Source organism: Malus domestica, chromosome 16 (genome assembly GCF_042453785.1).
Source record: "Malus domestica chromosome 16, GDT2T_hap1".
In the NCBI taxonomy this organism is placed as follows: Eukaryota; Viridiplantae; Streptophyta; class Magnoliopsida; order Rosales; family Rosaceae; genus Malus; species Malus domestica.
This window is the reverse complement of record NC_091676.1, coordinates 20,297,890-20,324,385: the sequence shown is the minus strand read 5'-3', so window position 1 is coordinate 20,324,385 and position 26,496 is coordinate 20,297,890. Positions and strand designations below refer to the sequence as shown.

At 38.0% G+C, this 26,496-nt stretch overlaps 1 long non-coding RNA gene across 2 annotated transcripts; it reads right to left on the bottom strand.

The window, feature by feature from the left end:
- Positions 1 to 1,929: 1,929 nt before the first annotated feature.
- Positions 1,930 to 3,910, bottom strand: LOC139192832 (uncharacterized). Of its 2 annotated transcripts, none has more exons than XR_011577264.1 (3): positions 3,315 to 3,910; positions 2,967 to 3,048; positions 1,930 to 2,143 (listed from the first exon to the last, which is right to left on the bottom strand). It is a non-coding gene; the product is annotated as an uncharacterized lncRNA (long non-coding RNA). The 2 variants fall into 2 exon arrangements; XR_011577265.1 differs by having other exon boundaries at positions 2,967 to 3,033.
- Positions 3,911 to 26,496: the final 22,586 nt, after the last annotated feature.

Genomic DNA, 26,496 nt, shown 5'->3' with positions numbered 1-26,496 from the left:
AACAAAATATTTGGACAAAAATGCCCTCAGGACAAAAATGCCCTCAAAGGCATCCTAAAATAACGCATCAAATAAGACATGGGCATTTTCATCGTTTTAACAGTAATTTTTTTTATAATTAATTTTTTTGTGCTTTTTTTTATTTTTTTTAATTATTGTCTCACAATAGGCTAGCAATAATGTGATTAAATTAGTTGTTAAATTTTTTTTTTTAACAAACAATATTATCTATACTAAGGGAGAGGGGATAGGCTTAACCTCATAATGGGCTAGTAATAATGTGATTAAATTAGTTGTCAAATGATTATTATTTTTATATTATCTACACTAAGGGGAGGGAGTGTGCTTAATCTCACAATGGGTTAGCAATAATGTGATTCAATCAGTTGTTCATTCAATATTATTTTCTCTAACACATTCAAAACAACTTAAGAATCCAAAACCCTTCTGGTCGGTCGGCCATCAGCAAATTAAGAAGAGATTTCATTGTTTTTGTTATTGGCTAAAAGTCTGGGGGTAGTTTTTACAACTAGTTAGGGTTTCTTTCATTTTTAAAATTTATTTTTATTTCCCAAATTTTATGTTTTTTCAGTTTTAGTTTTTATCATTAGTATTAGTTAAAATTCACATAAGCACCCATGTCATTTAATGAATAAATAAAAATCCTTAGATGTTATAAAATCTAAGACCATCTCCAAAGGAGATGTCAAATTTTGATCATAAAATTTAAATTTTGACGGATTATTTGGCACTTTGACATCTTTTAAGGTTTTGTTCGCCAAACGATATGTCAAATTAAATTATTATTTTATTATTTTATAAAATAAATTATTAAACTAATTAAAATTTAATAAAGGATATTTAAAGTTTAATCAGTAATCTGTCCACCTTCCTTGATTGAAAAGAAGAAAAAAGTAGAATAATTACATCAATCAACTCAATATTAATTATAATAAATGATTAAACTAATTAAAAATTAATAAAATAGGGATTAGTTGTAACGATGTGAATTGTTTATTTTCAAGTTGCATCTCATAGATCATCCTTGCAAACTATTAGCCAAATAGAAAATATTTAAGACATCGTATTGGGTTCAAAAAATTAACGAATACTTTGTTAATAAGAAACAATGAAATTTTATCTTGATAATTAAATAGGCAAATGGTTTCGAATTGAATTGAATTTTTGCAAGAATCATCTATGAATCGGGACTTACAAAATAGAAGGTTCAGATCATTGAAGTTCGATGTGGAGTGGACCCCACACCTAATCCCTATTTTTTTTTTTAAATGGGGATCCCTTTGCATAAAGAGCTTGATATATATACATATTATTATCTTTTGTAAAGAGTTTTTTATTTCTTAATCTTTTAAGAATGTTCGAACTTGTGACCTCTCCCAAAGAAGAGAAATATTCTTAATACATCAGGTTTGAGCATAATCATATTGTCCAAAATGAACGTATGCTTCTTATGCGTGCTAGGGTTTGAACTTCCTTTCTTGGACCATAGATTAATTTAGAATAATATTGCTTGTCTCAACAAACAAAAAAAAATGAGCTGGTGCAACTTTTAATATTGTGGGTGGTTTTTTTGTACAAAAAGAAATCAATTTTACAAGCTCCTAAATTTAGAGAATAAGAAAGAAACTCCTAAGAGCTTTTAGCATTAATCGTTACTTTTAATAACTTTTTAAATTAAAAACTTATTTCTATTCGTTCATATTCATTATGACTTCCCAAATCTGAGAATATGGTTGTAATAGAAATTTTTAGGCTCTTTTAATAGGTTTTAGCATTTTTAATGGCTTTCCAAATTAGTGAATAATTGACACACCCCGACCGAGATCGAGGTATGCTGGCCATCACATGAGGGTGACGTAGCCATGTGCACAGTGCGGAAGCGATAAGGATAAGAAATATACAAATAAATAAAAACCGAAAGGTACTAATGTGCACTAATAAGCAGGAAAGTGCTAGGAGTGAGATACAAGAGTAAATACTCCTAATCAGAGCATAGAAAATTTAGGTGCAGTCCAGTAGGACAAGTACTAGTTATATAGTACCAGAAGATATCCTACGAATATTTTATTCTATCAGAACCATCGAGATCCTCAATGCCACCAACAGCAAGTCTACGTAAAACCTGGAGGGGCGCAAAACAGAAAACGTGAGTGGGCAAAAACAAGGGTTTTAAGAACACATTTAACTTTCAAGTGCTCTAACCCCTCGCCGTAAAACATGTATACTTTTTCCTAGAAATAGAATATAAACATATACATATATCTATATATATCAATTCAAATCATGCTACACATATTCATAATCATAAGTATGTCATGCCAAGATATAAACAAGATAAGTAACTCATGTGAAAATAAATTCATGGAAAATAATACATTAGCCGGAATCCCTTCAGAAGTCTGTACGGTTGCATTCATAGCTCATTAGTCAATCTAACCAGAGTCACTGCAAATGACCTATACGGCACTACACTGCACACAAGTTGGAACCACTGAAAAGGTATGTACAACAAGACTGGGTGTAATATAATTATGCTCAATACTACGCTCTCATGATAGCTGTGCGATAAATCGCTAGTCATCTACGAGTTGGAATCACCTATAATGGTCTGTATTGGATCCAATGTGAGCATAGGGTGCAGGAGGTGACATTATATACAAGCATGTGTCATATCTCTGACTAATCACGAACATCGAGGTGCAGGTTTATGAGCTCTATACTTCTCAATTAATCATAATCGTTATTCACATTTACAATTCATAAACTCACTTGGACTTACCTGAGTGTCCACAGCACCATAATTATATAGTATGCATCATATACTAATTCATATATTGAACATAAATTTATATGCATGGCATTTCAAGGCATATTTTCATTTAAACGCATTTTCTGGGAAAATATCAAGTATATAAGTATATACTGAAAACCAAAAGCCCACTCACTGGTATGTCAAAGAGTCGTAGCCCCCGAGTCGCCCTTGACCGCACTCGTCATCGGGATAAGTCTCCCCTATATGCGAAACAACTATAAAAACGTTAATTTAAAGCACATAACCAATACTAGCTAATAACTTCTCATACATTGCTCAAATGGGATGTTTGAATATACCAATGTGATCTACACAACCTCAACATCCCCATATTTTTAGAAAATTTTTCCGATGTCCCACGTGCCACCACACTCCGACAAAGGCACGGCAACACACGCGGCCACGCGCAGGGACCCTAATGGAATCCCTTAACCCCGTTAGGAATATTCCGTTAAAAAGTAACAGAAACTGTTAATTCTACCTGACGGCGTCAAAATATTCCGTCAACTTTGAAGGAATATTCTATCTTCCTCTCCGGTTAGCCTTGCCGGTCGCCGTCGCCGTTCACCGAAAACTGGAAAATCACGAAAACCTTCATATCTCGCCCAATTCTTAACCAAATCACGAAAACCTTCATATCTCGTCCTAAAACCGACGGAACTTGCCGAAAAATCCTTCGATGTTCCGGCTAAACCTGCAACTCCCTATTCCCGAGCTTCTCGACGTCCAAATCACTTCATTTTTCTTCTCCAAGCCTCGTGAAGATGATCTAAAGCTCCCTATAACTTCAAAACTCTCAAAAAACTACACATTTACGTGTGCATGAACAGTACCTCAAATTGGAGGTTATGGTTTCTCGGGTTTTTCAAGGTTTCACGTCCAAATAATAGTATCGCTGGGTTCATGGGCTCGTAAGGAACTTGAAAATGGTCTTCACAACCATGATCCGTGAAGAGATAGGTTGGTTGAGTTTCGTTCGTACGTACGTACAGTACGAAAATGGAGAAGAACCGAGAGGGAAGAGAGAGAAAGAGAGGGTCAACGGGAGAGAGGGAGAGAGAGAGAGAGAGGGAAAGTGTAAATGTGTGGTCCTAATCCTCCTACAACCAACCAAACAATTAGAACCTTAAGTCCTTTAGTTCTAATTGGTTCCAAAATATTCGGGACTTAACGAAAATCCAAATTTTAAATCACATAACACCATAAACGCTCAAGGGCATATTTGACATTTCAGGTCTAAAAATGTAATATTTCGGGACGGGCTATGACAATAATGGTTCATATTCATTAATCTCTCTTATAATAGCTTTAAAGTAGAGAACATAATTTGAGATGCTCTAGAAAATGCAAACTTGTCTAAAAACTGATAATAGAAGTTAATCACAGTGGGAACTAATAAAATGGGAACTATAGTACTTCAAATGAGGAGGACTTTACAATGAGAAAAATGCCAATTTGAGATGAAAAACATATTTACATCATATTTGACATTTCAGACAAATGCAAAATAAAAATTCTACTCCAAAAGACCTATTTCAACCCTTAAGAGTAAAACTCAAATTTTTGGTTCTAAACCTATCCCAACTTGCTCCAACTCTTGTGCCAAATATGAGTTTTAATCCAAAACTCATTTTTGGGGCAAATTTATCCCAAGATTCTCCCTGAGTTAGTGGGCTAGCCTACCATATATTTGTATTTCTTTTTAGTTTTATATTTTACAAATTCATTAAATTCAACGACTAAGATCTAATATGATCAAATCTAAAGGTAGTAATTTTTTAATATTTATCGAAATCTAAATATTTTTAGGTTAAAATGTTCATAAAATTAAAAGAAAAGTTACTTTAAGAACAAAATTATCCTAAATTCGTTCTTTAATAATATTAGGTTAAAAATTTAACCCATAAGGGTTGGAGAAAAAAATTGTTTCTAGGTTAGAACCTAAATTTTCTGGATTAAAAATTTCAGGTTTTAATCCAAAGGTTGGAAATGGTATAAGACAGATGTAAATTTCTGATCTCATTCAATTTTCTCTTTATGATTAGTGGGACCCATACCAAAAGATGCAAAAAGAATGTAAATTTCATATCTCATTTAATTTTCTCTTCAGGTTTTAATCCAAGGGTTGGAAATGGTATAAGACAGATGTAAATTTCTAATCTCATTCAATTTTCTCTTTATTAGTGGGACCCACACCAAAAGATGCAAAAAGAATGTAAATTTCATATCTCATTTAATTTTCTCGTTATGTTTCGTTGTTGAATCCCATAGACACAGTGTGCAGGGAGGGCGGGATTGACCATTGGTGGCAATTGACCAGGTTTTATGGTCATCCAGTGACGACGAATCTGCATTGATCATGGTCTTTGTTGTCTTCTCTTAGGCAGAAAAGGTCTTTACCCTGGCTTTGTCTCGAGGATTTTAATGAAATTCTAAGAGTGCAGGAGCAACTTGGTGGTAATGTGAGACGGGAGAGTCAAATGGATGGGTTTCAGGCTACGATCTAAAACTGTCAATTGCTTGACATGGATTATGTTGGATGTGATTTTACTTCGACGGATAATAGGGATGATGAGGTGAGGTGCAGATTGGACCATGCGTTGGCCACTAATTCATGGTTGGGTCAGTTTCTGTTGTCTAGGGTGTGTCACTTGAGCTCGTCCAAGTTTAATCATTTACTGGTGTTGATGGAGATTCGGAGTTCTTCGGTGGAGCGAGCTAGGAAGGGAAGGAGGTTTTGGTTTAAGGAAATGTGGTTACAAGGGGAATGTTGTGAGAATGTCATTTAGAGTGCTTGGGGGTTCCGATTACGGGAGTCTCGTTATTCCAGGTTTGTGAGAAGATTCGTGCCATACGTGTGGCATTGTTGGAGTGGCAGCGCAATGTGCTTGGTTGGACAGATTGGAAATTGTGAAGGTCCAAGAGAACTTGGGTGTCTTGCTTAAGCACCCACCATCGATGGAGTTGAAGGCGTGTAGAGGGAGTTAATGGGTACTTCGGATTCACTGCTGAATAGAGAAGAGACGTTTTGGCAACAACGGTCTCGAACACATTGGCTGAAGGAAATGGATCGGAATACAAAATTCTTTCACCAACGTGCTTAGAATCAGAGTAGGAAAAATACCATTAAGGGTCTAAAGGATGAGGCTGGGATTTGGAAAGTGTCTCCTGATGGTATCGAGCATACAATGGTGGATTATTTTAGGAAGATTTTTTGGTCCCAAGGGGTTTTTCCAAATGCCATGAGTGAAGTGACAGATGCGGTGGTTCCAAAAGTCACTCCAAAGATGAATGCAGAGTTAGTGAAACCTTATACGGAAGAGGAGATTAAGTTGGCTCTGTTTAAAATGCATCCTTTCAAGTCTCCGGGACCAGACGGGATGTCTTCGCTTTTCTATCAAAAATTTTGGTATATTGTGGGGGCGAATGTGGTGGAGACTATTCGGTCTTTCTTGACGTCGGGTTGTTTGTTGCATGAAGCTTGCTTTACGCATATTGTACTTATTCCAAAAGTTAATGAACCTTAAGATATGACTCAACTAAGGCCGATTAGTTTACGCAATGTAGTGTATAAGATTTGGGCTAAAGTGTTAGCTAATCGTCTCAAAGGGATTTTGTGTACTATTATCTCTCCACATCATAGTGCATTTGTCCTTGGCAAATTGATCTCTGATAATTCGTTAGTTGCTGAGGAGATTGGGCATTTTCTCCATAACAAACGATGTTGTCCAGAAGGGTATTTGGCTTTGAAATTGGACTTTAGCAAAGCATACGACCGTGTTAAATGGAAATTCCTAAAAGCTATGATGGTTAGGTTGGGGTTTGCTAGGGAATGGATCAGAGTGATTATGGCTTGTATGCCATTGATTTCCTATTATTTCCTAATTAATAGGGAGCTTAAGGGCTATGTTGTGTCATCCCGTGGACCCCGACAAGGGGTCCTAATTTCACAATATCTTTTCCTATTATGTGCGGAGGGTCTTTTGGCACTTATTGCCAAAAAGAAGCAATGTGGTGCTCTTAACAGTATTTGTATTTATGAGGGTGCATCGAATATTCATCACTTACTCTTTGTTGATGATAGTTTTCTATTCGGGGAAAGCTGGTCTTGATGAGTGTGCAATTATTCAACATATATTTGATGTATACTCTTAAGCGTCGGGACAAGTAGTAAATTTTTCAAAGAATAGTGTTGCTTTCAGTGCAAATGTTGGTTCGAGGGAGTAGATTTCTATGGCCGGGTTTCTTGGTGTCCAAGTGGTGGAGCAACATGAATGCTACTTGGGGCTTCCTACTTGGAAAAATAAGAAACAAACATTCTCATACATCAAGGAACGGTTCTGAATAGGCTATGTGGGTGGAAAGGAAAATGTTTGAGTAGTGTGAGGCATGAGCTTCTTATTAAGGTTGCTTAGGCACTTCCGGCTTATGCTATGAATTGTTTCTTGCTTCCCTGACTTTTTGTGATGATCTTCATAAACTGATGGCTTGGTTCTAGTGGGGCAGTGATCCGAATGCAAGGAATATACATTAGTGGTCTTGGGAAAAGCTTTGCAAACTGAAGCAGGAGGGGGTATGGGCTTTCGGGACTTATTTGCATTTAACTTAGCTGTTTTGGGCCACTTTTAGCTAAGCAGGGGTGGCGTGTTTTCCAGCAACCAGATTCTTTGGTGGCACAATTATTCAAGGCCCGTTATTTTCCCACCATATCCTTTTGGGAGGCAAGTGTTTCAAAGAGTTGTTCGTATTGTTGGTCTAGTATATTAAAGGCATAGTGTTGGTCCATGGTTCCAAATGGGTTGTTGGGAATGATGCGTCTATTAAGGTGTGGAAGGATAGATGGCTACCAAGACCTCACTCTTTCAAAGTCATTTCTATTGTTGCTGTTGATCAGGAGAATATGCGTGTCTAGGAGCTAATTGATACGGAGTCTTGCTCGTGGAAATTAGTTGAGTTACACGCTTTGTTTTCAGAGGAGGTGGTGGGTTTGATTAGTACTATGCCGATCAGTTTTCGCATACCGCCGGATCAGTTAGTTTGGCATTATAATTCTCAGCATGAGTATACGGTTAGCAGTGGATAGGGAGTTGGTGCAATCTAACTAGACTGGTGCGTCTACGTCGGAGGGGAGCAATGCTTTTTCACCTCTTTGGAAGTCAATATAGAGGGCTAAGATTCCCCCTAAGGTGAAAATTTTTACGCGAAATAAGGACACTATTCCGACTAAATTTAATCTTGCAAGGAAAGGGGTGCACCTTGAGATGAGCATGTGTTCCATGATGTGTTTTTGCGAAGGCTATGTGATTGGGGTCTTCGCTGGGGGTTAGTACCTTATCGGTACCGGGAGTGTTGATGCGTGAGTGGCTACTTTCAGTAGTTGAGAATCAAAGAGCTAAATTTGATGTTGTTTGCATGGTTTTGGGGCTATGGTAGACACGTAACTCTTTGGTATGGGATGAGCATCGTGGACAACCTATGGAGGTAATGCAGAAGGTGGTGAGTTGGTATCAGTTATTTTTGGCAGCCCATGAAATGCAGAATGTGCCAAAGCCAGTTCCTCAACTCAAATGGATGACCCCCTCTGATGGGTGGGTCAAAATAGATGTTGATGGGGCCACAAGGCTGGAGCATTTTTCTGGGGAAGTGGGAGCTGTGTTAAGGGATTGACGTGGAAGTTTTTAATAGCGGGAGCATGAAGGAATGAGGGTATTGGGTCTGCTCTTCATGTGGAGTTTTTGGCAGTTTTGGAGGGCCTTCGGCTAGCAGGGATGTTACGGGTTAGACAGGTAATGAAGAGTGATTCCGCTCTAGCTATTATTGCTATCAATAACTACTCTCAGGATTTGTCCTAGTTTGGTTAGCTAGCGAAGGATGTCAGGCAAGTGGTGGAGTTGCTTTCCCTGGTCCATTTTGTGCACGTGCCAAGAACATGTAATGGGGTTGCCCATAGATTAGCTAAGTTTGCCATTTCTATTGGCAATAAAAAAAATGTATTGTTAGAAGACCAGCTGATCTCATTCAAGACATCCTCCACCAGGAGTTGATGTAGTACATTTGATTTCAAGAAAATATCAAGTTTTTGTCAAAAAAAAAAAAAATTCATAGAATATAGTTGTAATAGAAAATTTTAGGCTCTTTTAATAGGTTTTTAGCCTTTTTTATGGCTTAACAAATTATTGAATAATGGTTCATATTCATTAATCTCTCTTATAATAGCTTTTAAGCCTTTGATAGCTAAAATTTAATGAAAAAGTAGAGAAGATAATTTGAGATGCTCTAGAAAATGCAAACTTGTCTAAAAACTGATAATAGAAGTAAATCACAGTGGGAACTATAGTACTTCAAATGAGGAGGACTTTACAATGAAATAAAATGCCAATTTGAGATGAAAAACATATTTACATCGTATTTGACATTTCAGACAGATGCAAAATAAAAATTCTACTCCAGAAGACATATTCCAACCCTTAGAGTAAAACTCAAATTTTAGGTTCTAAACTTATCCCAACGTTCTCCAACACTTTTGGCAAATATGAGTTTTAATCTAAAACTCTTTTTCGGGGCAAATTTATCCCAAGATTCCCCCAAATTTATACCATATATGTATATTTCTTTTTAGTTTTATATTTACAAATTCATTGAATCCAACGACTAAAATCTAATACGATCAAATCTAACGGTAAAAAAAGAATCTAACGATCCAAATTTAAATCCAACGGCTAAAATTAATAAAAAAATTCTTTCATGTGTTTCGTATTCTTTCATCGTGTTCCACGAGTTTCATGGTGTTGGTTTAGTGATTTTTTAATATTTATCGAAATCTAAATATTTTTAGGTTAAAATGTTCATAAAATTAAAAAAAAAATTACTTTAAGAACAAAATTATCCTAAGTTCGTTTTTTAATAATATTAGGCTAAGAAATGGTCTAAGACAGATGTAAATTTCAGATCTCATTTAATTTTCTCTTTATGGTTAGTGGGACCTGCACCAAAAGATGCAAAAAGAATGTAAATTTAAATTTTTATTTACATCTTCCGACGAAATGAGCGAAGATGGATAATTTACATTTTTCCATCAAAGAATTTTTTAACAAAGATGGAAATGCCTTGACAATCCAATCAAGAGATTCAATTTTTACGTTTGACCTTAAATTTGTATACAAGAAAGATCATGGGTAACCATTTTGGCATTGCCCTTGCACATTACTTTTTACTTCTTGGCTTTTTAATCAAAATAGTTCCTGAAATTAGCATAATTCTTTACTTTCATCTATAAAAATGAAAATCAATAAAAGTGGCCCCTAAGTTTGTACACAAAAAATCATTTTAGTCAATCCGTGAAAAATCTATCAATATATTTTTTAATTGTCACGTGAATTGCCACGTGTTTAAGAGTATTTTTGTCAAATCAACTTCTCTACTTAACGAGGATATTGACAAATTTTTCACCGAATGACCAAAATGATTTCCGGTGGATAAACTCAGAGACCACGTTTTGTCGATTTTCATTGTCAAAAACCAAAGTAAAAATTTATGTCAAGCTTAAATCTAGAAGATAATGATGTCAGGATGGGCTCTAAGCACTAGATTGTCTTATCCCACCATGTACTTTCAAATGGAATTCCCTTTCAAATTGAGAATATGAGTAATCATTCTTTAGTAATGCATTTAATCGGGAATATATTCGATTCTTACAATCCAACTCATGTAGTTGGTTTATTTTAATAATATATGCTTAACGCGTTGACAATCTCAGATATATTCTTCATCAATTTAACGATAGTGGGTATGGTGGGCAAAAAGAGGCCACCAAACTAATCAGATCGGTTATATTTTCAGCTGATAACCTTGTTCCCCTGAGGTGTTTGCCATGCACCTAATGGCTTGCAAAGGAGGTGGCTTGTGTGGGGGTTTTATGGGTGACTAATGTTTGAGTAAAATATTCAACAATTAACACCAAGACAAGTGGTGAGAAGTTGTTACAGAAACTAGATAATCAAATCTAACCTTATTTAAGTCTTAAATTTTAGTACTCACAAGTACGAATTAGATGATATTATAGCTTGAAAAATAAACACATAAAATTAACTGAAACATAGAAAACAAGACCTAGGGCTCCGGATTCACCGTAACCAATTCTACTAAATTCCTTTAATATGTTATGAACAAGTAATTCTCCATATTGATGATGATATTCCCTAAATTATTCAATAGTCATGGCATCTGATTGCATCAAAAGTATCCTTACATGTTAACTCTTTATGGCATCTAAACGAATTTAAACAAGTAAAAACTCATCAAGCATTGTGCAAATCATCAAATCACATAAACCCTAATTGCATGTCATCTACAAAAAGGAATTCATGGTATACTCTAACTTGCATCAAATCATCTTAATTAAAACCTAGATGGTGATCAAACATCTAAACAAAAATCATGCGCATTACGAATAACAAAGGATACCCAATATGGATTAAAAATTAATAACAACAATGTCAACAGAAACCATTCCCTCCTGCTCTTCTTGCCATAGCCGTCTCTTATGTGGAATATATTGATGTGTAGTGGTTGTTGAACCAAATTTGCGCACTGTCACTCGTGGTGGAGATGCCAAAACTCGTTAACTTGTAAAAGAATAAACAACAGTAAATAAGCCTAGGACCGCAGCGAGGGGGGCATGTGCTGGTCCAAAGGCTCTCTAATGGTCAAGTTAGTAAAAAAAATATTAAGACTTAAGCAGTAGGCAAGAGAATAAGTATGCGGTGATTGCATTACCAGAGACAAACCCTGGAGAACGGTGTATTTATGCCAGTCGAGAAGATGGCCATTTTACGATAGTAAAATCCGAATTAAACCTTCCCCAGATGATATCTAAGAAGTAGATATTGTACCCTCTTAGGAACATGATTACTTGCGACGTATACCGATATGCCGTGGCCATAAGGTTGGTCAGGGCAAGCTATAATGGATCAATGCCTCATTCACTAATCCCGACATCAGGAACTTAAGCCCAAGAGTCAAATACCATGGGTGTGATACAGTCCTCTTAGGGCTATAGAGAATTGGAAAGGTAGAGCAAAATGCAAGCATGGAATAAAGAGAAGCTTGACAGCTAACTCAATAGTAGTAGTTTCATTCAAATCAAACTTTCCTCCCACATCCCATGTACAAGTTATTTATACAATAAAAAGAACATAAACTAGTCCATGAAATAAATAGAGGAACCCAATAGACAGAGCAGTTTAACATTATTAGCCTTCTTAATCTTGGAATCTGATGGGTTTTGTAACCACCCTCCTAGGACGTTCCTTGGCAATAGAATACTCATTAGATGATGCCCCTTTTGACTTTAATTCTATGTGTGACTCCTCAGATGATCCTTCATCAGGGTGGATTTGTAGCGCTTGGACAGTCGGAAAATTGTGATTCTAGCAAATCTTTGTAAACGCTAATACACCAAGGTTCCAAAATGAGACGGCAACCTCCTAGTACCTATTGGTGTGCCTCTGAGAACCTTTAGATCGTTGCATCATCCGTCATCAGCTGCGGTATTGGGGGCAAAATTTTGAATTGCTAGAGAAGGCCATGCGTTTTGGCGAAGGTTTCGCCAACGTCAAGGCTTTGGAGTTTGGCGAGGCCATGATGTTGGAAGGAAATTGAAGGATAAGAAAGAACTGGGACATTCGAAGAGGAGGATTTCAAGGAATCTCTGAGCAAATTTAATAGTAAGAAAGGTAAGGGTTTTGTCCAAACTCGAAAACATAAAGTTGGAGAAATAAAATGGAAAAGGTTTAAATACAAAGCTCAAAACCAACCGTTCACAGAACATGTGGCACTTGGTGAACATAAGCAATGAAATACATGGCGTTTCGCAAGCCACGATCGACTGTGCCATTCACAGCGGGCATGTTGCCCAAGCTAACGATGATTGATGACGGAAATGAAGCTTTCCTAACACGCATGTTGGAAAAACCTATCCTCAAGCTTTGCACGCACCTCTGTGGTGGCGTTAGGCATTAACTCATGATTCCTCTTGTCTGAGTCACTCAACAGTCTCCTCTAATATTTTTCTGAAAATGCTAAGTGTTTGCCAACGCTCAAGCCTCCACTCGGAGTGATGACTTCCACTCTGCTCAAAATACTTGGTTTAGAATAAAATCTCTTCAATTATTACTAGGTCATCTAGGATAGGATTAGAGCAACTCTACCGTTGCTTATTGCCTTAGGGATAGGCAACCCAATCCACTCTCCTCCCTCCCAAAACGCTCCAGCCCGCTTGGGCAATTGGAACCCAAGCGAGCCTGTTGGAGAAGTCAGGCAATAATCGCCCATCCCAGCGCTCTGCCTATGTGATGTAAGGTTGAAGTCACCATGAAGTCAGCCAATTTAAATTATTAAAAGATTATTGAATTATAAAAAATAAAAAAACTAATCAAAAATATTTTAAAGTTTTTTTTTTCTATAAATACTTAACCATATTCTTTCACTTTACACTACATTTCAATATTTTTCAAATACTTTCAACCAATTTTTATTATTATCTAAAATTAAAAATAAAGTTATCTTCTTTCAACCAATTTTTTATTATTATCTAAAATTAAAAATAAAGTTATCTTTTATTATTTTAATTCAAATTGCATGGGCTATTCAATTTAGGGGTGGAGATACACTTGGGTATTTGATGTTCATTTCAGGCAGTTACTGTTCATATAAAGGGATTGAGTTGCCTATTGTCCAAGGAGGCCTTCCCACACCGGAAGTGCTCTTACATCCCTTAGATGACCAAGTAGTGCGCAATGGCTTGAATCTCACTCAGGTGAGGTGACGTGGTCTTATTTAACTATACCCACAAGGCACTTTGAGGGCATATTTAGAGGCAATTGTGAGACCATATTTGAAATTGGGTACTAGGTGGAATATCCTACAAATGAAATTTTAACTTTGCACAGTAGACTAGTCAAATGAGTTAGTCAACTAGTTACAAGTTAGTCAATGATATAAGGGCAGTTGCATGAATCCTAATTGACCATTATATGTTCAACTAATCAGAGTCTGCCTAGATTACTTTCACAATAATAATTTCTAAACTTGAACACATTTACACATCACTTCATTATGCAAACAGTAATGACAAAGCAATTATGAATTAAAGTATGCCTGATTGACTAGTCAAACTCACCAGTAAACTAAGTACATGTTCGTCAGTTAATCAAACGCAAATCTACGAATCAAACTTGGTTCACTACAAGTTGTTCGAATCAACAACAATGTAGTTCATTGCTCATAATATGCAGTGTAAACTTAGTCTCTAATACATATCAAATAACAATTCATAGGGTGCATGAAACATATGCAAGTAAATAAGATATTTAGACGAGTTTAAGAAACAAAGAACGCAAGAAGTTTCTAGCTAGAAAAAACCCACTTCTGGGTTAAAAAATCGGGAACTCACCACTGAGTCCAATCCACTAGTGTAAACAAGATTCTTACAAAGTACCATGCAAAGCTCAATTTGTAGACCTAGTCTACGGAGCAGCTTCACCTTTATGCAACCTTGTCTTATACGAGACAAATTCCTTCGGTCTTCACGAAGTGGCAGCTCCTCCTAAGCTCTTCACCTTGTGGCATCGAAATCAAATCAACCTATGAAAACGATGTTGTGATCAAGTTGATGCAAATCTGAATTCGATGTCTAGTCATTTTCACCAGTCAAATACTTGAAAGATGAAACTGACACGAATCGAAAAAAAAATGTCAGTTTAAAGATTTGAAACTTGAAAAACTTGACCACAAAATTAAAACAAAACCATGAAGACAGTGCTACCCTAATGTGCAATGATTGGGTGTTTGATGCATGAACATGGTTTTGTGGCTAGGGTTTCAATGAAGAACATAAAAGGTAGCTCAAAACTAAAATCAACTCTTTTCTGAAAATGTAAAACTCCTAACCAAACGAATGACAATATCAAACTAATTTAAGCAAACAATTTCAAAGATAGATTTAGAAACATTTGATGAAGAACATTACCCATAAAATATGCTTGATGCTCCTAGGAGATCTAAGATGGAGATGAAAAATAAAGTTTTCAAAAATTTTCCAATCTCAAACCCCAAAGAGCAAATGAACCCTAGATTTAGCTTTTAAAGAGGGCTTGATGTTTAGACAAAAAGGGGACCAGAAAAGCCATGTGTCATGTGCAAAATCAATCTGGAAAGATCTAGGGTTGAAAAACACTCTCGGAAAAAAAGCTGACATAAAGCCCATGTGGGTTATCTTAAAGTGTGTGCTCAGCTCATGTGAAAGCAACGAGAAGTTTTGACAAGACAGAGCCACTAGACATAACTAGAAATAATGTCGTGAAATGCATATGTATGTACAAACCTTTGATGAGAGAAGTTAAGCTCTTGAAATGATATTTCCAGTAGCATGATCCCAAAGTAGCATTTAAACCCTAAATCTAACTAGAGCAAGTGTGGTACAATTTACAACATTTGACAAGGGAAGCTAAACAATAAAACTAGACTTCACAATATTTTTAACCTCTCCGAAATAGTGAACACATGAATCCACTTTGTCAAGCTAACTAGGAGTGAGTAAGGCATCTTTATACCCTTTATCACAAGATACTAAGACTTGGTGGTTCCCAGCAGAACTCTATATAACCATTCCACAATTGGAACCCTAACAAAATTATAGAATCCATCTCCCCCTAGGCACTTTGACTGGAGTAGGCATCGTAGGCACCATATCATTCTTAGCTACCTCTACTCAAATGCCAGTTGATCATGTATCATCCAAACTGCAAGAACCCTGCTACTGAAGTATGGGCAGAGCCACAGAGTGATTGGAATAGGTGATGTGATTGTATATCGGGCAGACATGATGTGCTAACCCATGTTGCACAGAGTCAGACTGCTCTGAACCATATAACAGGGACATCTAAGTGGATAGAGCCTTACCTTTGATTCCAACCACTCTGACGACTCAAAGAATTGGCAGAGCACCTAGGATGACTCCTTAACGCCTATAAATAGGTATCCCAACTCCTCACAAAGGGATAGACATCTTGAGCTCTCTCTACACACTTAACATCCATCTCATTTTTTTCCCTTACTTCTTGACTTGATCGTTAAAGTGCCTACGCTGCGAACAACCCTCCATGTCGCTTGGTTTTGCAACCTTTCTTGGTCTTTGTTCTCGTAAGTTCGTTCATCCACACTGTGCAGAATTGGGTCCAACACAAAACATTTATTAAAGCTTGGCGAAACAATAACGCGGAATTAACCAGCTAGTCCATATTAAAGCTTACCGACTAAAGTGGGTGGCCACTAAATTGCACTTTTTTTTTCTTTTCTTTTTTTGCAAACAACTGCTTGTTGCCTCTTATTTTCTTAAGTATCAACCTAAAGCTGAATATAAAGTTACTATTTTCCTAGCAAACAAAAACAAGAGTCGTCGAACCATAATGAGGAGGAGGCCAATGATGCTTTATTTCGACATTTTCATTATGATTTTCCTCCAAGCCGAGTAAAGGATCAACTCCAAATATTCTTCACTTGGCCAAATATTTTTTATTCTCGGAAGCAAAGTACTCCAAGTTATTTTGGCCCCCGAGCATAGTCACTTCGCCAATGTTAGGTTTTAACTCGAACAACTCAACTAAATGGTATTGCTCCATATTGGTTGTATCTCTAATAACCATATCGATTGACATGGTTTCTTCATCTGATGTTGTTTTCGACCTTTTTTTCCATTGGAACAATCCTTTAACTAATTATCTTTGGAGTCAATATTTTGATCAGGAAACGTGAATTTTTTTTTCTAGGCCGACCAACTTTTCTAACTCAGTTGAACGAATAGGTGTTCTTCGACCAATCTGACACATTTCTTAAGACGAGGCTTGATTAGGCCAGAGTAAGAATCGCCACCATGTCCCCCCTCCCTGGCCCGACCTTTTGGTTTAACCATTCTCTAAACGGTATAGACTTATATTCAATAACGTAAGGAGTGTTCCTCATCTGGCCATTTCTTCTTTTACTTATTGTCTTTGTAAGGTAAAATAGGCATTCGCTTTCAACATTTCACCTCGGTCTTTTTAATGTGTTTCTTGAGTTGAGGTTGGATCTCGTTCAATTAGTCGAAGGGAGCCGAATTGGCATCTTAATATATCATATAAACGTCATAGTTTTAGCACTGTGTCACACTACGCGTGCCAAAATGTTGACTATAAAAACTACAAAAGCTACGTGGTGAACAGAACGAGTAACTACTAAGCTAACTACATCCTTATGTTGATGCGGGCGTGCTAATTGGCAATGGAGCTCAGTTGGGTAAACAGAGTACAACAACAACAACAACAACAACAACAACAAAGCCTTTTCCCACTAAGTGGGGTCGGCTATATGAATCCTAGAACGCCATTGCGCTCGGTTTTGTGTCATGTCCTCCGTTAGATCTAAGTACTCTAAGTCTTTTCTTATGGTCTCTTCCAAAGTTTTCCTAGGTCTTCCTCTACCCCTTCGACCCTGAACCTCTATTCCGTAGTCACATCTTCGAACTGGAGCGTCAGTAGGCCTTCTTTGCACATGTCCAAACCCATTTTGTGTACGTGTTGATGCTTCACCGCCCAACATTCTGTGCCATACAGCATCGCCGGCCTTATTGCCGTCCTATAAAAATTTTCCTTGAGCTTTAGTGGCCAACGACGGTCACACAACACGCCGGATGCATTCTTCCACTTCATCCATCCAGCTTGTATTCTATGGTTGAGATCTCCATCTAATTCTCCGTTCTTTTGCAAGATAGATCCTAGGTAGCAAAAACGGTCGCTCTTTGGTATTTCCTAATCTCCGATCCTCGCCCTTAACTCATTTTGGCCTCCATTTGCACTGAACTTGCACTTCATATATTCTGTCTTTGATCGGCTTAGGCGAAGACCTTTAGATTCCAACACTTCTCTCCAAAGGTTAAGCTTCGCATTTACCCCTCCTGAGTTTCATCTATCAACACTATATCGTTTGCGAAAAGTATACACCAAGGAATATCATCTTGAATATGTCCTGTTAACTCATCCATTACCAATGCAAAAAGGTAAGGACTTAAGGATTGTTGATGCACAAAATCAGTGAGGACTTTGATACAACAGAAAGTATTAAGTTTGTGATCTTCACTAGATTGCTCTGGTCATTAGTGTGGATAAGTATGTAAATGGATAGAGACAGGAAAGCAAACACAAGATGTACGTGGTTTACCCAGATTGGCTACGTCCACGGAATAGAGGAGTTCTCATTAATTGTGAAGGGTTTACACAAGTACATAGGTTCAAGCTCTCCTTTAATGAGTACAAGTGAATGATTTAGTACAAATGACATAGGTTCAAGCTCTCGTCTTCACTTGCCTTATCTGTTTCATAGGTAGATGTGACATCTTCTCTGGAAGTACTCTTCCTCCATCCAGGGGTGGTATCTTTAACTGGTGGAGATGCACAAGGTAATGTATCAATTTCACTTGAAGCTTACTTGTAGTTTCAGGCTTGATCAAGCGCGATACAAACCATGTAGTAGGAGTCCCCCAAGTCGCCGAGCTAAGGGATCTGCTGAAAGAGGCAACAGACAAGGTAAGCAATCAAAGCTCCAACCAATCAGTCACAGATCAGAAGTTTGATTTCGAGTTCCGGCTGATTGTTCTCATTCTCCCTATCTTGCAGGCGGCATGAAGGATAAAGAGAAGAAAAGGAGAATAGATGATATGAGATACTTTTGCTTTTGAAGAAGTAACTTTCCACAGGCTTATTCTTGAACTGGGCTGGAGGATTTTCTGGTTTCCTCCAGAGTATAAGGCTGACTGAAGAATTTGAGGGTCAAAACAAGTCCATCAAATCTAGAGTACGTTCGACCCTGCTGATATGGGATACTTTTGCTGTTAACAAAGTAGTGGATGTATCGGCACGTGTTCTGTTACGCTTGTCTCCACATGCTTCCTTGTATCCTTCTCACTTTCCCTATCTGTTCCTCAGCCAGATGTGGTATCTTCTCTGGAAGCATAAGATGTTGAAGATGAGTACTCGAGAGCAATGCCAGGTAAGTAATCAGGTAAGGGGTTCCAGGCAGTCAGTTCCTGACTAGAAGCTTGATTCCAAGTGCTGACTGATTGCTCTCTTTCTCCTTGTCTTGCAGGTAAGAACAAGGCCAAAGGAAAAGACAGGGAAAAAGCATGATATGGGATACTCTTGCTTTTAACCCTGATGATATGAGATATTCTTGCTCTGGTGTAGCTTGTTTGCAGAGGGATTATCGGGGGGAAAGAAAGCTGAGTATTTCGAGAGGCTTTGTTGGGAGTGCCCTCTCAGATATGAGGAAAGGTTAAGCATTTTTGCAGGTCTGCCTGTCTGTTGAGGATGGAGGTCGACATATATTGGAGTTTCCCTAACAACAAGTAGTAATGTTATTCCTTTACCCTACTTGGTCATAGCATGGTAGTGGGAGCTGCCAGCTTCATATGTGTCAGAGCACTTTGAAAAAGTGGTATGTGGTATCTGGAAAGCTGATGTTGCGTGTGAAGATTACAGACAAGCTTTATCCAAGGAGATCTGGCTCTCGAAGTTGAGAAAGCGGTGCCTTTTCGGTTTTTGAACAAGCAATCCTATCGGGGATCTGGCTCTTGAGATTTGAAGAACGGTGCATCTTCGATTTTTGAGAGAGCAATCCTGCTGGGAGTCTGGCTCTCAAGATTCGGAGAGCAGTGTCTCTTCGATTTTTTAGAAAGTAATCATGTTGGGAGTCTGGCTCTCGAGATTCGGAGGACGGTGCCTCTTCGATTTTGGAGCAAGCAATCTTGTTGGGAGTGTTTTCTCGAATGTGAGTAAAGGTTGGGCATGTTTGCTAGTCTACCTTGCCACGGAGCACAGAGGTTGACACATAGGGACTTTCCAATTATCCAGCTGTGGTGTTGTTCCTTTACCCTTGTGGGTAATAATATGGTAGCTAGATCTTTAAAATTTATGTGTCTAAACTTTGTTAGTGTTGTTTCTTTGCTATTCTTTTACCCTTCTTGGTCATAGCGATGTAGTGGGAGCTGCAAGCTTCACGTGTCTAAACTTTGCCAGAGATCTTTGGCAAAGTTAGCTGTGGTACCCATGAGCTGATAGTGCGTGTGGAAAATGGATGATTGAACAGTAAGATTCACGTGCTTTCTACTTCACCAAAAATCTTCAACAGAATACCCGTAATTTCAGCAAAGCTGAGTGTGCATGTGATAGGTGCTGACAAAGCTGAGAAAAGCAGGTGCCTCTTCGATTTCTGAGATCGGCCCTCGTGGTCTCTGAGCAGCCTAGCTTTTGAGAAAGCAAACGTCTCTTTGATTTCTGAGATTAGCCTTCGTGATATTTGAGCAGCCTAGCTTTTGAGAAAGCAAACGCCTCTTCGATTTCTGAGATCGGCCCTCGTGGTCTCTGAGCAGCCCAGCTTTTAAGAAAGCAAACCCCTCTTCGATTTCTGGGCAGGCGCCTCTTCGATTTCTGAAACTCCGTCGAGTGCAGATTTTTATAGAGGCTGGCATTAAGTTCCAAAGCACACTTGAATCTTTACCAGTAGAAGCTCCCTTCTTGCACTTCTAAGATCTTGATTTGTCCGACCTTTTCTCTCTTCAACACCTTTGAAAATGTCTGGCCACTCCGACCGTCGTTTTGACTTGAACCTTGTTGAAGAGGCAGCCACGCCTTCTCCAGACAACATATGGCGCCCATCCTTCTTATCCCTTACTGGTCCTCTTACCGTTGGGGATACCGTGATGAAGAATGATATGACTGCTGCGGTGGTGGCCAGGAACCTTCTCACTCCCAAAGATAACAGACTACTTTCCAAACGGTCTGATGAGTTGGCTGTTAAGGATTCTCTGGCTCTAAGTGTTCAGTGTGCAGGTTCTGTGTCTAATATGGCCCAACGTTTATTTGCTCGAACCCGCCAAGTTGAATCATTGGCGGCTGAAATGATGAGTCTCAAACAGGAGATTAGAGGGCTCAAGCGTGAGAATAAACAGTTGCACCGGCTCGCACATGACTATGCTACAAACATGAAGAGGAAGCTTGACCAGATGAAGGAATCTGATGGTTAGGTTTTACTTGATCATCAGCGGTTTGTGGGTTTGTTCCAAAGGCATTTATTGCCTTCGTCTTCTGGGGCTGTACCGCGTAATGAAGCTCCAAATGATCAACCTCTGATGCCTCCTCCTTCTAGGGTTATGTCTAGTACTGAGGCTCCGAATGATCCCCCTCCGGTGCCTTCTCTTTCTAGGGCTCTACCGACTGCTGAGACTTCTCCTAAGCAACCTTTGTGAAGGCTCCCTCTTGTTTGTTTATTTTGGCTCATGTATATGTACATATTTGTAACTTATCGGAGATATCAATAAATAAGCTTTGCTTCATTTCAACGTATTGTGTTAAATACACCAAAGCTTTCTTCACTGAGTAGGGTCGGCTATATGAATCTTAGAACGCCATTATGCTCGGTCTTGTGTCATGTCCTCCGTTAGATCCAAATACTCTAAGTCTTTTCTTAGAGTCTCTTCCAAAGTTTTCCTAGGTCTTCCTCTACCCCTTCGGCTCTGAACCTCTGTCCCGTAGTCGCATCTTCTAACCGGAGCGTCAGTATGCCTTCTTTGCACATGTCCAAACCACCGTAATTGATTTTCTCTCAATTTTCCTACAATTTCGGCTACTCCTACTTTACCTCGGATATCCTCATTCCTAATCTTATCCTTTCTCGTGTACCCACACATCCAACGAAGCATCCTCATCTCCGTTACACCCATTTTGTGTACGTGTTGATGCTTCACCGCCCAACATTCTGTGCCATACAGCATCGCCGGCCTTATTGCCGTCCTATAAAATTTTCCCTTGAGCTTCAGTGGCATATGACGGTCACACAACACGCCGGATGCACTCTTCCACTTCATCCATCCAGCTTGTATTCTATGGTTGAGATCTCCATCTAATTCTCCGTTCTTTTGCAAGATAGATCCTAAGTAGCGAAAACGATCGCTCTTTGGTATTTCCTGATCTCCGATCCTCACCCCTAACTCATTTTGGCCTCCATTTGCACTGAACTTGCACTCCATATATTCTGTCTTTGATCGGCTTAGGCGAAGACCTTTAAATTCCAACACTTCTCTCTAAAGGTTAAGCTTCGCATTTACCCCTTCCTGAGTTTCATCTATCAACACTATATCGTCTGCGAAAAGCATACACCAAGGAACATCATCTTAAATATGTCCTGTTAACTCATCCATTACCAACGCAAAAAGGTAAAGACTTAAGGATGAGCCTTGATGTAATCCTACAGTTATGGGGAAGCTTTCGGTTTGTCCTTCATTCGATAATTTCAATTATATTTATGAAAATATAGCTACACCAAATCGGTATCAAGTTATGGGGACAAAGTTCCTAAAGGAAATGAGTGTCTTTATGGTGAAAGTGGCTCGGCTGTTTGAATGCCGACTTCTAAAATGTACTTGTGAATAACAGACCTTCCTCACATCACTGGGAAAACTAATGAAGTGAACTTTTTCGACAAAAGAAGAAAAACTCTTCACCATCTGAGACTTGGATAAGTAATGTAACCAACCAAACTAAAAGTATTGATCTTAATCCAAACTGAATGTACTCCCTAGACCGACTGATTATACAACTCCAACGATGTTCACCTAAACTGAATGTGTTGTTAGTTGGTCAATCCAATGATGTTTATCAAAATTGAATATGTGTTGACAAAGTGGTTATTGAATTAGTTAGTATTTTTCCAGGGGTGTGAGAGGGTTTCGCATAGAGCATTTGTTTGTGTTGAGTTGAATGTCATCTCTACGTTGCAAAACCTCATATTTATATGGGTGAATTTCGTAATGGCCAAGTTTGTTGAGTTATAAAATTATGATAATATTCAAATTCCTTCACATATTCTTTGAATATACACGAAATTATTTTTTATCAAAACTTTATCGACGCCAAGTCTCGCTGTCTTCAACTAAGACTATGAACCTAGATTGATTGTGCAATTGATCAACCTTTGTCTGGAAGCCAATCATGATCCTTAATATTTCTTTCATTCAACATCTTAGAGTATATGGGCTGAGTGTGTAAAATCGGGTTCAAACACCTTCATTTGGAGGATCCCAACCATTTTTTATGATTCTTACCATTTTTAATTTAATATTATACATTTACTTTTAATGTTCAAATAAATAGCACAAATGTCACAGCCTGTCCCGGGATTCTTTATATCGGGGACGTGAAATGACGGAATTACCCTTGACGGGTATTAAGGTATGTGTGTGTGTGATATATTATTTGGACTAAATACACATATTTCATAAGCTTTTGGAAAATTATTAAGTTGGACTAAAAATTTGGTTTGTAATGTATGTGGTTAGGGAGTTAAAAAAAAAAGAAATGGATGGTGATGGCTTGAGATGGACCACACACATACACACAGTCAACCCTTTCTCTCTCTCTCCCCCGTGCTCTCTCTCTCCTCTCCGTTTCAGTCTCTCTCTCCCTCTCGAAACCGTACGGACGAGACCAAATTCCCTCTAAACATCGCGGATCGACGCCAAAAAGGTAAGGTTCTTCATCCTTTCGATCTCCTGAGTCGTTTGGTACTAGTTTTAGGACGTGAAACCTTCGAAATCACGTGAAACCCAAACCCCAGTTTTATGTCACTGTTCATGCATTCGTGATATGTTGATTTTCAGGGAATTCTAAGCTTATAGTGAGCTTAGTGAGGTCCTAAGGAAGCTCGGAGTGCTTCGTTTAAAGGTTTTGGACGTCGGGATCATTAAGTTCGAAATTGGCCGGTTTTCTTGGAATTTCTCCGGTGAGATTTCGTAGTTTTTAGAGCCTTAAAGTAGTGTAACGTAAAATTACATGCTTAGGGCTTCATTTTGATATAAAATACGAAGAAAATGGTTGAGAAATGACGGAGAACAAGGAGATTGAAAAATCTCCAGTTTTCCGACCACCGGAAAAACCAATCCGGCGAGCCCGAGGTAGGAGGCGCACGTGACGTCGAATAGGTCGATGTGGTATATTCATATACCCAATTTGAGCACCGTATGAGAAGTTATTACAAATTGTCAGTTATGTGCTTTAATTAACGTTTTTATAGTTGTTTCGCATATAGGTGACACCTATCCCGAGGACGAGCGCATCCAGGGACGTCACGGGGGTTACAACCCATCGACTTACCAGTGAGTGGGCAGTATTTCTGTTTATACCTATATACTATTGATATTTTTCCCAGAAATTGAATTTAAATGAAAGTATGTTTTTAAATTGCCATGCATGCATATTATGAATTATATGAATTAATAATTGATGCATATATATGTGAATTGGTGTTGTGGACGCACATGTGAGTATCAGGTGAGTTTTATATTATTCATGTGAATCATTGATGATGTGAATTGTGTTGAGAGCTCATAACCTGCACCCTTGGTGTTAGTGCTTATAGTATTCACCGCACCGCACGCTCGCCTTAGATCCAAGTAGGTGCATGTCGTACAGACCATGTGAGGGTTCCGACATGCTAGTCATATAGATCACTAGAGGTGGTTCCGACTAGTAGGTGACCTTAGATTATGCGCATAGATGATTGATGAGAGAAGCACTAGAGCGTATTCTTACACCATTCTTGTCGTACAGACTACTTTAGGTAGTTCCGATTTATGTGCAGAGTAGTGCAGTACAGGTCACCGTGGTGACTCCGGCTGGGTTGGATATTGAGCTATAGAATGAACCATACAGGACCAACTGCAGGGTCTACGGTTTATTCATTATATCACCTGTTACATTGATGCATCCATATTCTGTCATTGACATTATTGCATGGCATACTTGCTGGATTTTGGTAAAGATTAATGTTTTGAGAGGTTTGAACAAATATTATGCTATTATGTTATTTTCTGGGAAAGTATACAGGTTTTACAGTGAGGGGTTAGAAATGTTTTAAATGAAATGTTTTGGAAAACTTTGGTTTTATTGACCCACTCAATTTTGTTTTGCGCCCCTCCAGGTTCTAGTTAGCAGTTGGTGGCTCACGAGGTTTTCTTCGGCGTTCTGACAGACTTCCTGCGTGTAGGACTCACCTGCGGGTGTTGTAATTTAATTATAGTCCTACTTGACTGCACCTAGTATTTATGCTCTGAAATTGTGTACTGCACACTTAAACTCACTCTAGCATGCTAGTTGGATATTACTGCTAGTAGTTGGTTTTTATTCCTTCATATTTCTCATATCTTTTGCTTCCGCATCGCACTTTTGGTTACGTCACGCTCACGTGACGGCCAGCACGCCTTGATTCTTGGATCGGGGCGTGTCAACAAATATGTTTAACAACTTCCGATATTTGAGGTTTTCTATTCTGAAAAATTAAGGGCTTGTTTGGTACTTTATTTGAATCCAACCTATTGGACTCAAAAATATTTTTCAAGTTTTATGCCTTAAAAACTTTTTAGGTATGACTATTTTCAAAAACTGAATTCAAGACTAACTAAAAATATAGTCTATTATCTAAAAACATAAAAAGTGAGTTTTAGAGTTTTTAAACTTAAACTCACTCATTTCTTCTCTCCCTCATCCTCTCTCACTCTAAATCTATCTCTCTCTTTTCTTCTTTCTCCCTTCTTTTTTTTTTACCTTTTTCGTCTCTCCTTCAATTCACTCTCTTCATTATCTCGGTTCTTTCTCTCACTCCTCTTTCTCTTTATCTCCTCCGATCCTCTCTCTTATTTCTCTTTCCTTCAATCATCTCTTACTTTCTTTCCTCCTCTCTCCTCTTTCTCCCTCCTGCGACCCCTTCTTTTTAGATCATTTTGTCTAGTTTAAGTCGTAAGTTTTAAAATTTTTAAATCGCAAACCAATCAAGTTTTTTAGTCTTAAAGAAAATTGTTTTCAAGAAATGTTCTTAAAAAATGTTTTGAGAAATGATAAAAAATTTCAAATATGATACCAAACAAACCCTAACTTATTATGTTGATTTTGTTGTAGGCCTACTTTACTGAGGGATTATAGAGAAAGCTAGGTCGGTGACAAGAGAGAGAAAAGATAATTGATGAATTCCGTAGCGTGTGTGTGTGTTAGCTCATTTCATTGTACTTTTACTTATAGTAGTAAGGAAGGCAGAATCCTAGCCTTTCAAATAATACATTACAACTAGGACACTATCTAAAAGATATTCTAGAATCCCATAAGAATTTACTCAATCACATTTCTAATTAATTTATGACTACAACATATTTCAAAGTTTCCACAAATTGTACAACATTTTTATTTAGAAAAAAAAATTAGAGGATATGATTAATTAATTAAATTAAATATTAGTTGCAAGTTTACTTAGGTTAGATACTCGAAGATGAGAGTTTAATTCCAATTTATTCCTCCACCTCTCAATGTAAATACATTGTTGTATAAAAAATAAAAAATAAAAAAAGTTTCACAGTTGATTGGCATGGTGGCATTGGAATAACATGGGCAGTATGTTCTGGGCTTAAAGCACAATGATCATGGGCCTATATATCGAAAGCAATGGAACTAATTCTAGCTCATCCCCCAACCCCCATAAAAACCGGAATGGAAATGTGTTTGGTTAGTTCGGTTTCAAATTTAATTGAGAGA